We start from the raw sequence: 13877 nt of genomic DNA, 5'->3' as shown, positions 1-13877 counted from the left end.
TTTATGAGTTGCTGTTGCTGAATATTAATTACCATTTTTTATTTGCAGCGTTCACAGTACGACCTTCAGGAGGAATTGAGGAATGACCAGAGGGAGAGCAACCGAAGTAGAGGTTCTAGAGGACCTTCTGATTATTACAGCTCTCCATTTGATGGCAGTGCAAACACGCGATATTGGAAGCAGTCTTGGAAAACATATGGGAACTCGCGTTCTCAATTTTGAGAAGCTATAGAAAAGGTATTGAAGTTATACTTGTATATCTGGAAGCTAGGTAGTTGAGATCAAGAAAAATCAGATTAACCCACACACATTCCAAGTTGTGCTGACCTCCCTTTGATATTTGAAACAAATATAATAGGGTAATGTTAGGGATACTAAATTTTCTACCAAGCAAATGTCTAAATGTCTCATATGAATCTGGAGTCCGTAATTTGGCTAACAATTTTGATATAATTATATTGAGTTTGAAATTTTAATAATTTGTTAATTATATATATATATATATATATGAGAAAAATGACGTTATCATCTTTGTTAAATGAAACTGTAAATTTTCATTTAAGACATTTCAGAGACGGACGCAGGATTCTAATATTGGGGGGGCGAGTGTATATGTAATCAAAAAATTTGTAATGAGCATGTGATATACAATACCAATTTCTACCCAAATATCACAAAAATATATAATTAGGTGTTTCTATTCATTATATATAATTACAAAATATTATCAAAATATATATTGGATATGTTCTAGTAAATCCATATTAATTTTCAAAAAAGCAACTATTTGCTTTACATATCTACTTAGGCATCTAAAGTTGTGCTCGACGTTCTTTCATAATATAAAAAGTATCTATGATGGAATCTACATCAAAATCTCGAGCAATGTCTATGTCAACATAAGTTAACAAGTAGCTTAAAAGAAAATCATCCTCCATCTTGTTGCGCAATCTAGTCTTTACAATTTTCATTGCTGAAAATGCACGTTCTGCTGTCGCCGTGGAAACTGAAGAAAATGCACTCTTGACCATGAATATTTTGTACGTTTTGCGAGTTCTTTTCCAAGCTTTCATATCATTTACAGAGAGAAAGAAAGAGTAAAGTGGAGAAGAGGGCCTAAACAATTAGGTTAATAAGAATTTTGGGACATTTTCAAGTGTGGGACAGGTTACACATGAGTAGTTTTTTTTTTTTTTAAATTTAGTTATAACCAAACAATTAAAAATTTTGGGTCCTAATCAGACAAAAAAAACTTTAACATATTCACAAATAAATTCTCAATTATTTTAACATTACTAAATTTAAAATAAAAAGTAATTATACTTAAAAAATAAATTATTATTATTATTATTATTATTATTATTATTATTTTTAGTATTTATCAAAAAAATAATTAAATTTTTAAATTTTAAAGTAGAAAATTTAGGAGGTGGCGGTTCTTAAATTTCTTGCAAAAACTTTGGAGTGGCGAACTTATATAATTTTAAAATATTTGTAATTTTAATACTATATCTAGGGGTTTTTTCAAAACTTTGGGGGGGCGGTCGCCCCTGCCAGCCCCCCCCCCCCCTCAGTCCATCGCTGAGACATTTGGCCATTTGTTTGGTAGGAAATTTGAGATATAGCATTTTCCAATATAATAAGCCTAACAATTTTGATATATTTATATTGAGTTTGAGATTTTAATAATTTGTTAATTATATATATATATATATATATGTATATGAGAACAATGACGTTATCATCTTTTTAAAATAAAATTGTAAATTTTTCATTGTCTATTTTTATATTTTTGTTATCATTTATATTAAGTCCAGCCTATTTAATCTTAATAAAAGAAAAATTAATATAATTAAGTCACAATCATGAAACTTACTGCATTTTTATAAACTTCAGAGAAATTCACTGTAATTGACCTTAATAAGAATCTAATGGAGGATGGACAATATATTATTGCATAAAAAATAAATAAATTATAAATTATAAGTACACCTTTAAGGTGTACTTAAAATATGGAGGCTTTTCCCAAATTAAGGCAAAATAGCAAGTTATTTCCCAAACTAGGCCTAGTTTGGATGGAATTTCCAAACTAAGCTAAAACGTGGTTGCGAACCACACTTTCACCGTTTTTGTGGCCCTCCCGTGGAAAATTTGTAAAATTATAAAAGCGTGATTACAAACCACGCTTTTAATTAAGAAAGCATGGTTACAAACCACGCTTTTAAGGAAATTTGATTTTTTTTAAGTAAAAAAAAAAATTCCAAAAAACGTGATTATAAACCACACTTTTATTGTTGAGTGAAGAAAGCGTGAATTATAACCATGCTTTTAACCAAAACCCGATTTTAAATGAAAGAGTGGTTCGTAGTGACACTTTTATAACTTATACAAAAACACCCCACCCCCCTCATTTGCAACCACGCCTTTTACACTTAGTTGATCTACTCGCTCTCACTCTCGCTCTCTCTGGTCTCACAATCTCTCTCTCCATCCGTGGGTTCTCTGCTCTCTCTCTCTCTCTCTCTCTCTCTCTCTCTCTCTCTCTCTCTGTGGGTCGCTCTCTGCCCTCTCTCGCTGGTATGACTATCTATCTTTCTCTCTCTCTCTCAGTTTGAATTTTATATGTGTTTATTATGTTTGTGAAAATGTGAATGTGGGTACTATGTGGGTAGAATCGGCTTTGTGAATTGAAATTGTGGTTTGAATTGGTAAAATCTTGTGGTTTTGAATTGTGAAAATGTTCTAGGGTTTTCAATTGAATGTGAAATAAAAAATTAGGGTTAGGGTTTTGAATGGTTTTGAATTGTGAAATCAGAAATTAGGGTTAGGATTTTAGAAATTAGGCTTTTGAATTGTGAAAATGTTCTAACCCAAAGTTCTAGGATTAGGGTTTCATATCCGTATCTATATACATAGTTGATTTGTTTGGTATTATTATTATTATTATTATTATTCAAAATGAAAGAAAGGTTGACACAGGTATATAATTTCCATTTTAGTGAAAAAACAATTTTTAAAATTAGGAAAGAACTTTTTTTTGTTTCTTAAAATGAATAACTAAAATAAATACTAACAAAAAATAATTCTTAACTCACCAAATGATTTTTGTAATTATTATACAAAGTATAGTTGTTAATTTGCATCATAGTCCATTGTGGTTTACTTTTTATTAGATTGTGATCAAAAGGCCACTACTACATTAAATATTAAAAAAATATTTGGAGAAACAATTTTTAACACTTTCCATTCATATTTATATCCATATCCATAATGGGTAATAAAGATAAAACATTGCCTAAATTAAGGGTTGTGTAGAGTTATTATTATTTATTTATTTATTTGGAGTCCATGCCTTTTACAAATTGATCATATTCAGGGAGGGAGGCCCTTGCCACAATGGTAAGGTTGTTTTATTATGCTGATAAAAAATAAAATAAAATAATTCAATTATAATTCGACTGTTATGGATTCAAATCATAGAAATAATGTCTCTGGACACTCAATAAGGCGCGTGCATATATCTGATATTTCTCTAAACTCTGCCATGACTGGAATCTTTGGAATTGCCCCTTTACAGATCTTATAAATCAAAAATGGGTCACTAGCTAAAAATCTTATAGTTTTGTTATAAACACAAAAATTGATCATAACATTGAATACAAAGACATATATACGCATAAAGTTGTATAGAGTTTGTTAGTATTTTGAAGAATCTTATCCATCTATATACATTTTGTGTCCAGTTCTATAACCATTTTTGCGTTCTTACACTTATTCCAAATCTTAAGTTGTTGCTGCTATGTGATTCAAAATTTCTTTTTGTTTCAAATTCAATAAACATTTTTGTATAGGACATCTATACATGTGTATGAATTCAAAAATGATCATATGAACAAAGCATATCCAACCTCAAAAAGAATGAGAAAAAAAAGAGCAATGAGAACAAAGAATTAAGACAAGAAGTATAGTTATTTTTATGTTTTCAATTCATATACAACTGTAAAATGTTGTTAGTCAAATAGAAAAGTTCTAGAACTATTTTGCATGGCTTAAAAACAACACAAATTGCCTAAATTTGATCTAGTCTTGAAAGTTTCTTCTGTACTTTGGTAGTTGGCACAAGGTTCAAGCAATTAGACAACAATTTCAATGAGTTTATTTTTTAAGAAAAGAAATGTTTTGCTGTCGCATAGAGTGACTTAATCATATACAAAAGTTATCATATTATAAAATTACTTAGGGCTTTTTTTAAATAAATTAAATTAAATTAATGGTAGCGCTTCGATGGCTCCACTCATTTGATGCATTTTAAGCATTTTAATAAATTAATATTATTTTAAGGATGCTTAATCCAATGGGGAAGGCTATTACCCATCCAATTGACTAATATTTTAGAGGTGTTCAAATATGCCACACCACCTTGTCAACATCCATTGATGCACGCAATAAAAAAACAAAATTACACACATAACATGAATTTTCTCTATGTTACTATTTTAGATAGTGCACAGTTTACTATTTTTTTTATATAAAATATTTTACGACAAATTAAAAAAAAAATATGGGGTTTCGCGCATTTTTAAAATTAAAAGGTAGAATTTTAATTTTATCAATTTCAACCTTAAACTTCTTATTCCATATCAATGTTAACCATCTATTCATCTCTATGAACTTAGTTTACCAGGAAAAAAAAAATTTAATGCACACGTGGCATATCTTTTCCCTTTCCTCCATCATCCCTTTCCCCAAATTCAATCACAACCATGTCCTTGCTCCACCGCTGTCGCATCGTCAATGATGTCCAAAGAATGCGAACTCACCATTACCTACTTGATGCCCTAGCTCAAATTGTAACACCCTCAAAATAATTACATTAAACCCATCCATATAGGGACATGCATTGATACATAAAGGTCCACATTCATCTATTCATTAGGGTATTTCATTACAACAGTATTACATGTTTACAACACAAAAGCAAATGCCCTACGGGCTTACAGCTTTCCAAGTTAACACTTGGTTACATAAGAGAGTGCTAACTCAATTACACCTTAAGCCCTTGGCTTGAAACTATATGTAATACAATCAAGGAAAATAAGACAGCCAAAGTATGTCCGCCTCTAGCCTCCCAAGCTATGTCCTTAGAGGTGACATGCTACATGTACCTGAAAATGATGTCCCCATATAGGGTGAGCCACAGCCCAGTAGAAATATACTAAACCAACTATGAACAATGACTAAGAGATTAGCAACTGGTAGATGGTCAACACTTACACTTCCATTTACATCTTATTACAATTCCATGATGGTCAAGTCTAGGTTACAATTCACCTTCCATTTCTTATTCAACTTTGGGTTTGAAAACAAGGTTCAGTACTCTGGCCAAAACATTTGATGAGATTATAGTTCATCACTAGAACGTTTTCGAAATTTAAGGTGGATACACATTTTGGTGTTGTATCAATAACACACAAACTACTTCCATAATTCACAAAACGATGATGACATACATTTTAGTGCTACATCAAATCAAACAAACTTTTCAATAAATAAGCATATGAGCTATATCACTACTACAATAGATAAGCATATGAGCTATATCAATACTTCAACAGATAAGCATATGAGCTATATTCAATACTACAACAGATAAGCATATGAGCTGTATCAACATTCCAATAGATAAGCATATGAGCTGTATCAACACTTCAACAGATAAGCATATGAGCTGTATCATCACTACAATGGGAGAGCATATGAGCTGCATCCCTGGGTCCATCCCCCATCTTCCCTTAACCATTAACCGGTTTAGAGGTACATCGTCCATCTTCCCCTAAACCGTGGAATACATCCCCCATATCCTCCCATACACAAGTAATGCATATAAACACAGAATCACATACGCAATCAATCAATACATAAAGTTAATGTATTCTATCAACTGTCTACACATAATGCATATAAACACATTGGCCATATGCACAATCAACCAACACATAAAGTTAATGCATTCTATCAACCGTCATACTCTATGACACATCCAATTGATTAGTTTTAGTTTGCCTAATCATTATGCATTGTTTACAACAATCAACACTACCCTCCACCGGTAGCCCAAAGCAATTATTTCTAAGCAGGAAATAAATGCACAAATGGATAATATATCAACATTTCAACTAAATTAGCAATAAAGGATTCGACTACACTCTTTAGTCCCATACATTCCCAATTTCAACATTCTCAATTCAATTCCTCGTTTTCTTCAATTAATTATATGCATTAATTAATTAAACCAATTAGGGCAAATTACCATAATTCACAAAACAACCCTAAGGTTCCATTTCCATCAATGTCCCAACATTAATCTCATTTCTCTATGCCTAACATGCATATAGGTTTATATATTTAAAACCCCAACTTTTGTAAAATTACACAAAGGCCCAAACTTTCTCAAAATTACCCAACAACCCCCGACATATCAAAATGCTAAAATTCAAAGACAAAGCTCATAAGATGGAGTAGGTTATCCCTACCTCGAATGATGGGGCTCAACGAAGGAGATAAAGAAACGAAAATGCTCCAAATCCCGAAATTTTCAAATTAAAAGATAGCCCTCGATGATCAACACAACTTTTGTAAAGGCCCAAGGTGAGAAAACAACTCCTACTAGATCAATCCTAAGAGAGAAGTTAGGGTTTTAGTGAGAGGAACTCTCAAAATAGCTTTTTGGAAAAGTAAGAGAGAGAAAGGATGTTGAAAAGTGAACAAAAAGGTCGGATCTCGGCTTTATATAAAAGTCTCCCCGCTCGAGCGGCAAAATCCCCGCTCGAGCGTCACTCATAGATCCCCGCTCGAGCGTCCAATCCCCCGCTCGAGCGGCGGATGCACGCTCCCAGAACCTTTACAAACATGGTGCCCGCTCGAGCGTCTGACACAAACTCCCGCTCAAGCGGCCAATCCCCCGCTCGAGCGTCTACCACTGCAGACGAAATACTGGATAGGTGATTTCCCCATTCGAGCGCTAACACCCCCGCTCGAGCGGACAAGCAACAATAGAGTCCTGCTCGAGCGTCAAAAGCGCCGCTCGAGCGGAGAGACCAAAAACTGGGCAAAGATTTAACGTTTTAAAACACAACCAACTTATTCCCAACTTGCCCAACACAACCCAAAGCTCGAACACAAAGAGAAAGGGATAGAAAGAGGATAAGACAACAGCACCCTTACGAAACCGAATCCGGATTACAGTTAAGCACGAAAGGGAATGTAACGCCCTCAAAAAAAAAAAAACATTAAACCCATCAAATAAGATATGCATTGACATAAGAACTAGCCACGTTCTTTTATTCATTAGAGTCTCATTACATAAGCATTACATGTTAACATCAAAACAAAATGCCTTACGGGCTTACAGCTTTCCAAGTTAACACTTGGTTACAACAAAAGAGTACTAACTCGTTTACACATTAAGCCCTTGGCTTGAAGTTACATGTAATACATCAAAAGTAAAACGACAAAAGTATGTCTGCCGCTAGCCTCCCAAGCTATGTCCTTGGAGGTGGCATGCTACCTGTACCTGAAAATGATATTCCCATATAGGGTGAGCCACAGCCCAGTAGAAATACACTAAACCAACCATGGACAATGACTAAAATATTAGCAATTGATAGATGGCTAACATTGATACATTCACATAAATCACATTTTATGTCATACGACTTAAGAGTCCAAGTTACTTTTCATTTTCCCTTTTTCAACAGATAAGCATGTCAGCTCTATCCTCATTTCAACAGATAAGTATAAAAACTATATCCCACATTCAGATAAGCATATAAGCTATACCCACATTCTCGACAGATATGTATAACAACAATATCCCACATTCAGATATGCATATAAGCTATATCCACATTTGTCACGACCCAAACCCGCCCCCATGGGTTAAGGACGTAACCGGCCAGTAATCCTAAGATTACCTACGGCCTCAAACCAAAACAGACCTAACACATCAGAGTAAGGGGGCAAAAGGGAAGCAAAATTTAAATCTTTGTCCATAGAGCCGTGCTTATATGCACATCATAACATTCCATACAAGCTCATGTTAATAACTCACGACAGAAACATAGCGACATAGGTTCTGTACAGACAGGATCATCCAAAACTAAGTCAACCCATAAAAACTATAAGCAGACATATACAAAACTTCGCCAACCTGACAAAATGTAATTACATAACAAAAGGCGAAGACGGGTCTCATGCGTGAGACACGAGGGCTGACTCTCTCAAAACCTTAGTTGTTCCAAGCAGACTTCACTGGAGTTCGGTTTACGCTTCTCTCGGCTCACCTACAAGACACATGAATGAGCGTGAGCGATAGCCCAGTGAATAATATCAAATATGACAGTTACATAACGATGTATAGAACAACATGCTCCAAACGGCCTTGGGCCCAATACATACTTCTATTCCACAAATATATATATATATATATAACTACACAAAATTCAAATCAGGTGTCTGTAGTTCCAAACATTCTGGCCTTTGGCCCATTCAGATTTCCATTCATATCAAAACGGCCTTCGGCCCGTTCATTTACGTCAAAACGGCCTTTGGCCCATACATTCATGTCAGAACGGCCTTCGGCCCACTCATTCATGTCCAAATGACCATAGGTCCATTCATATATGTCAAAACGACCTTCGGTCCACTCATTTCTATCAAAACGACCTTCGGTCCATTCATTTCTATCAAAACGACCTTCGGTCCATTCATTCATTTCAAAATGGCCTCCGGCCCAATCGATTACGACAAAACGGCTTTCAGCCCAATCATTTATGTCAAAACGACCTTCGGCCTACTCGTTCATGTCAAAACGACCTTCGGCCTACTCGTTCATGTCAAAACGACCTTTGGCCCATTCATTTACATCATAACGACCTTTGGTCCATTCATTTACATCGAAACGACCTTTGGTCCATCCACTTCAAAACGACCCATTCGTTTGTATCAAAACGATCTCGGGTCCATTCATGTTTATCAAAACGACCTTGGGTCCACTTATGCTTATTCATATCAGACTTACGTCCATAAACCCAATTAGCAATTCATAAAGCTTATAAGGGAATAGACAATTGGACATTCACAAGCATTCAAATATCGATATTACTCACAGTGATCGGCTTGTGGATTCGCCCTGGAGCTTGACCCTACACATTTCATGAACACAAAAGGGGTCATTAACAATTCAATCCGTTCCTTAATTCACATATTCCTCTTTAGGCTTTATTATTATCTCATTAACTCATTTACAACGCTTAACATATGCCTAAGAGTGCTTGCAACTGAAAGAGAACGGAAAACAGAACACAAAATGCAAAAACAGAATTTCAGAAAATATGGTCCCCGCTCGAGCGTGGACTTCCTCGCTCGAGCGGACCCTTAGGTCTGCAAAAGTACTGGTTGCCTTCAATTCCAGCTCGAGCGTGAGCTCGGCCGCTCGAGCGTACTGCCTGTCTACATAGCTCCCCGCTCGAGCGTCAACTTCCCCGCTCGAGCGGGAACCATGTCTGCAGAAAACGCTGGGAGCTCGATTTCTCCGCTCGAGCGTCACTTCACCCGCTCGAGCGGACGTCGAAAATCTGGGAATCCCAGGTTGAGTTCTTGAGCTCCATTCCGACTTTTAACCAACAAATCATGCATGTTGTAGCTCAAATATCACATATAAGTATACTAACAAGGTATAAACACCAAAACACCTTATTATGGAGCTCAATTTCAAGGATTAAACACTTGCATGTCTCAAATTGACACCAAACTCAATTCTATCATACATATTCATGCATTCAAAGCTCCCATTTTCAATTATTCAGACATGCATGCCCATTTGACTTCATATTCACTTCAAATAATGTAATTAGTGCTCATTCCCATAAAATTTAACAAAGACATGCTTGCATGTGGGATTACACTACCAATCTTTCACCATTTCACAAATTACATGCTAGATTTTGTGATTCCATAGGAGTTCTTTACATGCATGTACATATCAAGCCTCAATTTCAATAAAACCAACTCAAATCATGCTCTTGATCACAAACAACCCTTGAACACACAAGATTGCACATTAAACTCATGAATTCAAGAATCAATGCGTACCTAGGGGCTCAATTCTTCCAATTTGGTCAAGTCTAGAGTTGTCTTCAAGACTTCCAAGATTCAAGAGCAAAACTTTGATTTCCTCCCCTCTCTCTCTCTAATTCGGGTCTCTCTCTCACTCTCAAGTGTCTAACTCAGATTTTGAGTTTTGAGAGAGCTAAAGGAGAGTGCAATGCAAATATACAACAAGCCCCACTAACAAATATTTTAATATAAAATAATGGGGTACTTAATTTATCAATTTAATCAACTTAATCTGACCCGAATCAATTTCTAATTAAATTTCACTGTAGGCTCTAAAAATTATGCCAACCACAATGGCGTAATCGATTTCGGGTTCTGTGGCCAATAAGGCCTTCAATTTAATTCCCGAAGCGGTAAAATCAAACAGATATTCCTACGGTGAACAGATAGAAATTCAAAATCACATATTTTCACATAATGGCATACAAAACCAGGCTAAACACATAACCATAAACAACTTAAGGACCAATTAGCATAATACAGAACAGGGATGTCACAACATTTCACAAAGATAAGCATATGAGCTTTATCATCACTTCTTTAGACAAGCATATGAGCTGTATCTACGGAGTTCATCCCCTATCTTCTCCCAACACTATCCGGTTTAGAGGTACATCCCCTATCTTCCCCTAAACCGCGGAGTACATCCCCCATCTCCTCCTCTACACATAACGTATACAAACACATTGGTTCTATATACAATCACCCAATACATATAGTTAATGTATTCTGTCACCCGTCAAGTTCCATGACACATTCCATTGATTAGTTTCAGTTTGCCTAATCATCATGCATTGTCTACAACAATCACGACTATCCTCCACCGATAGCCCAAAGCAGTTATTTCTAAACAGAAAATAAATGCACAAATGGATATTCAATCAACATTTCATTTCCTCATTTCTACCAATTAATTATCCCAATTAATCAACAATGTAATTAGGCCATTTTCCATAATTACCATTTCAACCCTAAGGTCCCATTTCCATCAATGATTCAACAATAAGTCCATTTCTCTATTCCAAACATGCTCCTAGGTTTATTATGAATAAAACCCCAACTTTTATAAAATTACACAAAAGCCCAAAACTTTCACGAAATTACCAAACCAAGTCCAACATCTCAAAATACTAAAATTTAGAGACAAAACCCATAGAGAGGAGTAGGATATCCCTACCTTGAAGTTTTAGCCAAAAAGGAGATGAAGACTCGAAGATCAACGTGCTCCAATCCAAACTTTTTCAGATTAAATCGAAGCTCTCAACGCCCTCTATCTTTTTAACAAAGGCCCCGGGCTAGATTCACACCCTAGGGAGATCAAATCTTAGAGAGAGTGTAAGTTTAGAGAGAGAGGGTCTCGGATCTAGGTTTTGGAAGAAAAAGAAAGTGAAAATGTTAAGTTCAAAAACGCTACTGTCCGCTGATATAAAACACGCTCGCTCGAGCGAAGCCTTCGTCGCTCGAGCGACCAGACACAGAAAACTCTCGCTCGAGCCAAGAAGTTCTCGATCGAGCGAAGAAAAACCCAGACCGCTCGAGCGAAGGAAGCTCGCTCGAGCCAAGAAAGGCAACTCTCAGGTTCAGAACCAGGCGCAACCGCTCGCTCGAGCGAAGCCACTCTGGCTCGACCCACCAGACACGAACCCCACTCTCGCTCGAGCGACCAACTCCTCGCTCGAGCGAAGGTCCAAAAATCTGGGCAGCAACACTAGGCTCCCAAACACAACCAACCTGTAACAAACCTGCCCAACACATCCTATAACTCAATATACAAAGTAAAAAGGATGCAAACAAGATAATAAACAACTACCAAAATCCACGGACACATGTCTGGATCACTGTACAACAAGGGTAAACCCGGGATCGCTATAACCTCCCCCCCTTAAAGAATTTCGCCCCCGAAATTAAGCACAAGTTTTTCAAAAACAGGTTTTCCTCCATTTTAGACAATGTTACATTTTAACATTCAACAATTCGACCCATTACCGGTCATCCCATCCCTTTAACAAGAGACATTTCACAATATGTAAACAACATATGTACTTTTAACATGCATCAACATTATGCACTATCTTTCCAATTTCAACAATATATTCAACATATATAATGTTACATTCAACTTCCATATGAGGCAAGTTCCAAAACATACTTCCAATAAACCAAAACATTTTCAATGTTTCACAACTTAAGACATATATAAAAGCTCTTAAGTTCAACAATAGTTCAAAATCTAAATATAAGATTACATATTAACAAACAAGTCCGGATATTTCTCACGGACTTCCAACTCACGTTCCCAAGTGGCTTCCTCCACTCCGTGATGTTTCCACAAGACTTTCACCAAAGGAATGGTCTTGCCACGCAGGACCTGATCCCGCCTATCCAAGACCCGAACCGGTCTCTCCTCATACGAGGCATCCTCATCTACCTCTAAATCGGTCCAATCCAACACATGTGATGGATCTGGCTCATACTTCTGAAGCATACTCACATGAAACACGTCATGCACTCCGGACAACTGCGGCGGTAAAGCTAATCGATAAGCAACATCGCCAATCCTCTCAAGGATCTCAAAAGGACCAATAAACCGAGGGGATAACTTCCCACTCTTCCCAAATCTCATCAAACCTCGCCTAGGTGATATCTTCAGAAAGACATGATCACCTACCTCAAATGCCAAAGGCCTCCTCCTACGGTCGGCATAAGATTTCTGACGACTCTGGGCTGTAACAAGCCTCCTACGGATAAGCTCAACTTTCTCCGTCGTCTCCCTAACCAACTCCGGACCCAACAAAGGTGCATCACCCACCTCGGCCCAACAAACTGGAGACCTACACGGTCGGCCATACAAGGCCTCAAACGGTGCCATACCGATGCTAGACTGAAAACTGTTGTTGTAGGCAAACTCTACCAATGGCAAGTGCCTCTCCCACGTCCCACTGAAGTCCAGGACACAACCCCGAAGCATATCCTCGAGGATCTGAATAGTACGCTCGGACTGCCCGTCAGTCTGAGGATGGTAAGCCGTACTAAAGGTCAACTTAGTGCCCAAGGTACTCTGCAAACTCTGCCACAACCTAGCAGTAAAACGAGGATCTCTATCTGAGACGATCGTCACTGGGACCCCGTGCAATCTCACTACGTCCCGAATATACAAGTCGGCAAGATGATCTACCGAATCTCTCGCGCGCATAGGAATAAAGTGCGCCGACTTTGTCAACCGGTCTACAACCACCCAAATAGCATCACTACCCCGCTGAGTCCCCGGAAGACCTACAACGAAGTCCATAGTGACATGTTCCCACTTCCACTCGGCAATAGGCAAGGGTTGCAACAAACTCGCTGGCCTCTGATGCTCGGCCTTCACTTGCTGGCAAGTAAGGCACTTCGATACGAAAACAACCACATCTCTCTTCATACCCCGCCACCAAGACTGGCGACCCAAATCCTGATACATCTTAGTACCTCCCGGATGCACCGCAAGGCGCGAATGGTGAAACTCTCGGAGTACTTCCTCTCGGCAAGACTCCGGTACAAACAAACGGTCTCGGTATCTCACACTCAGGTCGGGATACACCGTCAAACCCTTCTCAACCTTCCCACTGGAGATCTTCTCTCGGAGGGATTCTACCGCAAGGTCACCTCTCTGTGCCTCTAACACTCTAGTCACAAGCGTGGGCTGCGCAACAACAGAAAACAAG

Source organism: Camellia sinensis, chromosome 10 (genome assembly GCF_055761805.1).
Source record: "Camellia sinensis isolate YWXY chromosome 10, ASM5576180v1, whole genome shotgun sequence".
Taxonomy (NCBI): domain Eukaryota; kingdom Viridiplantae; phylum Streptophyta; class Magnoliopsida; order Ericales; family Theaceae; genus Camellia; species Camellia sinensis.
Note: the sequence above shows the minus strand (reverse complement) of the source record.